The sequence below is a fragment of the Palaemon carinicauda genome, chromosome 1, assembly GCF_036898095.1.
Source record: "Palaemon carinicauda isolate YSFRI2023 chromosome 1, ASM3689809v2, whole genome shotgun sequence".
Taxonomy (NCBI): domain Eukaryota; kingdom Metazoa; phylum Arthropoda; class Malacostraca; order Decapoda; family Palaemonidae; genus Palaemon; species Palaemon carinicauda.
Genome location: NC_090725.1, coordinates 266343739 through 266348519, shown reverse-complemented (window position 1 = coordinate 266348519; position 4781 = coordinate 266343739). Strand labels below are relative to the sequence as shown.

Below are 4781 nucleotides of genomic sequence, written 5' to 3'. Positions count from 1 at the left end.
GTGAAAAATATTTTCTTACGATATGTTCATTCAACTAATATTTTAAGTAAAGAGATTTGGAGAATGTAATAAAAAAGATAATTAGAATGTCTCTCTCTCTCTCTCTCTCTCTCTCTCTCTCTCTCTCTCTCTCTCTCTCTCTCTCTCTCTCTCTCTCTCATATCTTGTATGTATATACGTGTATGTAATGCTTGTGCTTGTTTCTATAAGTTCTACTTGTCATTAGGTTAGTGTTGACATAGGATGATAAAAACATTCACATTTAATGGTAGTTATGAAAATATACAGACGTGTATATGCACACACACACACACACACACACACACACACATATATATATATATATATATATATATATATGAATATATATATACATATATATATATATATATATATATATATTCATATATATATATATATATATATATATATATATATATATATTTATTCATTTATTTATTTATATGTATATAAACCCTAACATGCCATAACTTAGTGGAGATGATTAATATTTTCTTTCTTAAATGTTTTTAGGTATTATAAGAATGTTGGAATTAGACAACGGGAAGAATTTCTTAGCTTCTATTTCTCTGTAGTTCTTACTCAGTTTAAGCATCGAAAATATTTCAGTTTCATTTGACCAGGTTCAACCTACACATACTCAGGCTGATTTCGTTAGTAATTTCTTTTAGTGTTCTTCACAGTGTATACATGTCTCAAGGTAACTTCCGGACCGTATATCAAGATTTCCCTTAAGTTTACTGAATGTTTTGTCTTTAGTAATAGGCTGTTGGGGTATACCGTAATGGGTTCGTATATCATTTACCTCCTTAGTCTTTTTATTAATGTGTTTGTTGATCTTTATTGCATGGAACATATACGTTATTCATGACCATGGCCCATATGTTTATCCAGTGCGTAAAGCTTATCAGTTGGTCCTTTTCTCTTGTTTTATAATTCTAACGTGTAGGAGGAGATGATGGTGATGAGGAATGTGTGTGGGATCCTGCCTTTGTGCGTTTGAGTGCTTAACATTTTTGTATGATCCATTGAACCAAATTAACGCTGCCCTTTTCATAAGCAAAAATTTGCCAATATCAACGGCTGCCAATAATATTGATCACAATACATTAAAGACGTAATCTAATTTAAAAATTTGCAATAAAGAAAAAGGAAAAGAAGCACTGTTAGCTATTTTTAGAGGAAAGAGGATTTTATTTTTATAATTGAATGGAAGTAAAATTTCATATTAAGGAAATTTTGCAAGAAAATTAAAAAATTTAGATACGCCATTTGAGGGGAAATAGATCATAGCATTACCTACCAACCAAAAATCTTCTTTCAAGTTAAGAATTGTGCCCAATGGCGTCTTCTTGGCTACAATCTTTTAAGCGGGGTTTAGAACATTGGTCAGGCACAAACGTGGCGGTATATTCAATGCTTCAAGGCTAACTTTTTTCTTTTTTCTTTTTTTCTCTATCCAACAAAGTCAATGTGAGAATGAAATGCCACTGAAATATAATGGAATGGTAAAAGTAGTTGCTCGTTTATTATTCATTCTTATAACTGTGACAAAATTATAAACTACTATAGCTCTTTTAAAAATTGTAACAATTATTATTATTATTATTATTATTATTATTATTATTATTATTATTATTATTGGTTTTGCTTTTTTCTCTTGGCCATCCAGTTAATCATTTATTTATATATGAACGTATGGAAACTTCAGAAGTCTTAAGCTATCGTAGAGAAATCATAAAATTCATTTTGACGTTAGAATAATATCCTAATGTTATGGTAACAGTTATTTTTACTCTTGTCTTCGCTATAGCTCACAATAAACCGAAAGAATCAGCTTGTCAGATAACCTTTGTCAGGATGTTAAATTTGTTACAAAAGAAAGACTATAAATGAATTAACCACATATTTATCAATGAAATTAAAAAGAAAGAAAATATAAATAAATGTAAAAATAACTAAATAATAGATACCAATTTAGAAAGTTTTTTTATCAATACGCATTAGCTCTTATTCAAAGTATTATTATGCGAAAGTTAAAAAAAAAAAAGAAAAAAAAAACTGGATCTTTTAAGTTTTGCGTCCATATGCATCATGTATTATTTTTTCTATATTCTTTATATTCAATAGATTATAAGTTGTTATAGTTTTGTGAGTTATGCATATCACTTTTTATTTATCTACATTGCTTTAAATTATACATTTTTCTTTATCCAGATAGAGGTCCAAATTAGTAATATGTATTACTACAGATAAAAATTAGATCTTCAGTACTATTTTAAGCTACTGTTAATTTAACATTAAAGTCACTATACCCTATTTGACTTGTGTTTATATCATAGAATATCTCATTTCTTGACAATTTTATTGTAGATATCTGCCTATCATAAATTGAAAAAAGAAGCATATTTTAGCTTTTGACGATTGGATTTGCATAATTAAAGAAAGTCTTCTTGGCATTTCATTATAATGCCGCAGCAAATTTATTACGATTCTTCATAATGTTTGTCTGTTGGTTTTTATTTTTTAAAGAAGTTTGACTAAAGGAAACCAGTCACATACTATAATATTTTGCAGTTATTTCTTATTCCTCTCTACAGAATTTACGATATGTAATTATGGCATTGTCAGTTCTAGTGAAATTCCATTTAATTACAGATAAGTAAATTTTGTGTATGCTGAATTGACACATTTAATCAATATAGTAATTATAAATCTTTAACTTTTTGCATTTAAACTATTAATCAAAATGATTATGAAAATGTTACCTTAATGATGACCAAAGAATGATTCACGATGACGATGGCAACTAAATCTTTCATTTTGGAAACTTCAACGTCTTCAGGACAGTCATCTTTCGCGCCAGTGGGACAAAAATCGATGTCAATCCAAAAGGACGGAAGTCTCTATAAAATCATCACCAAAAGTATATTTAGTTCACTTGCATAGCCAATCTAATAAGGTGTATTCCCTTGAGACAACAACATCGCGTGCGGCGAACGTGGCTATCTTCAAACTGGATCTTAAAGTTTTTTAAACTTGACGTAAATTCAATTTGAGTTTGTTACCTTCAATTTTGTTTTCGAATATTTTTTTCCAAGAGATTTATGCGGCTAAAAGATCAAATCATGTTTCTTATTGTCTTCATGTCCATTTCTGCTGGAACCACCTGTTGCTCTTTGATGTTAAGTTTACTGTTTTCATGTTCTCAACCTTTTAAAAAAAAGTATCTTCGTAATATATGGATAAATGTACGTCTTCCTATCAATTTGAAAATGATTGTTCATGACAGATTCACGTAAATCTCTCCTCTGAAAAAGTTCACAGCGACTGGAAGAGTCAACGTGGTACCGCGAGACGGCACAAGGAAGTGGATGCCGAGAGGCAGCGAGAGTCTGGAGAGAGAGGAGACCCGAGTACAGAGCAAGTTAACCCGACTAAGGTCCGTGCAACACTGCCGAGGGAAAGGGGACTGTCCCCTCTTGCAACCCCGTCCGACCATGCGGTCCGACTTTCTGTGTAGCTTTGGTGTGTACGCTTCCCCTTAGTCATTTTTATACCCTCTTCGACGGTTGATTACATTTTATAGACCCGGCAATGACATTGGTCTTTTTTCTACACTTTTTCATTCTTTTATCTTTTGCTAAGATATTTTTTATGGCTCTCGCTTTTGTTGTGTATATATCTATTTATCCACTTCTTAGAGTAACCATGAATTCTGAAATATACTTAATCGAGTTATCTGTCTAAATCAATAAGCCCCCCCCCCCCCCTCCCCCCCTTGAACACGCACGCGCTCACAGACATATGCACAAACCATCATATGGGAATTGCAGGTATCTCGTTTAAGGTCATCATACAGATAAACTTTTGCATAAGATTTCAGACTTATAAGTCATTTGGAAACTGATGCTACATTAGACAAATATGACTGAGGATGACTTTAAATAGCAAGATTAAGAACTTGTGATCAACGAATGGAATTTTGTTGTTGTAGTTCAAAAAAAAAAACAATACCGTGTTGTAAGGGCTGGAAAACCTTGAGGTTTCAAATAATTCATATTGCTTCTTAAATCTCTGACAATGGGAAACACTTCATACATATTTCTAGAGAAAAGTAGTTATTAGTTCAGTCTCTCTCTCTCTCTCTCTCTCTCTCTCTCTCTCTCTCTCTCTCTCTCTCTCTCTCTCTCTCAGTTACTGGACAGCGCATAACTAACTCGTGGATATTTACGATGATTTCTCGATAAAACAGCGGAATAATTTTTTTTCATTTTTCAGCCCTAAACATTTAAGGAAATTATCCTGATATTTACGAAATAAAATTAAAAATTTCCAGAGAAAAATGAATTACTGCCCAAATTTTATTTTTGCATGCGTGAGATAAAATATAACTAATGCCACAATTCTTTTAACCATTATATGCAAATAACTATCATTAGCAAACAACGTTCTCGCTTCAGATCTAAATAATTATAAATGATAATAACAACATAAAAGCAATGGTTTGATTATGATATTATGTTGTCTCCCATATATCCACCTTTACTTGAAACCGTTTCACGGGAAGTCAACAACTAATGGACAGCTGGAATGAAAGGCTTTGGTAGCCAGCCATACTTCATTAGGCTAAAGCTCGTTATGCTGTGTATACAGAATCGCCATGTCTGCGTACTCTTCTCGTGTATGTATGTATGTGTGTATATATATATATATATATATATATATATATATATATATATGTGTGTGTGTGTGTGTGT

The 4781-nt window shown here is 31.6% G+C and overlaps 1 protein-coding gene across 3 annotated transcripts in view; it reads right to left on the bottom strand.

Moving 5' to 3' along the window:
* The window catches only part of LOC137656033 (uncharacterized), a 215094-nt gene extending 211630 nt beyond the window's left edge, over positions 1–3464 (bottom strand). For all 3 annotated transcript variants that reach the window (XM_068390212.1, XM_068390227.1, XM_068390220.1), the window contains exon 1: positions 2790–3464. The gene's annotated coding sequence lies outside the window, so the exon portion shown is untranslated. The remainder of the gene's footprint in view (positions 1–2789) is intronic.
* Positions 3465–4781: the final 1317 nt, after the last annotated feature.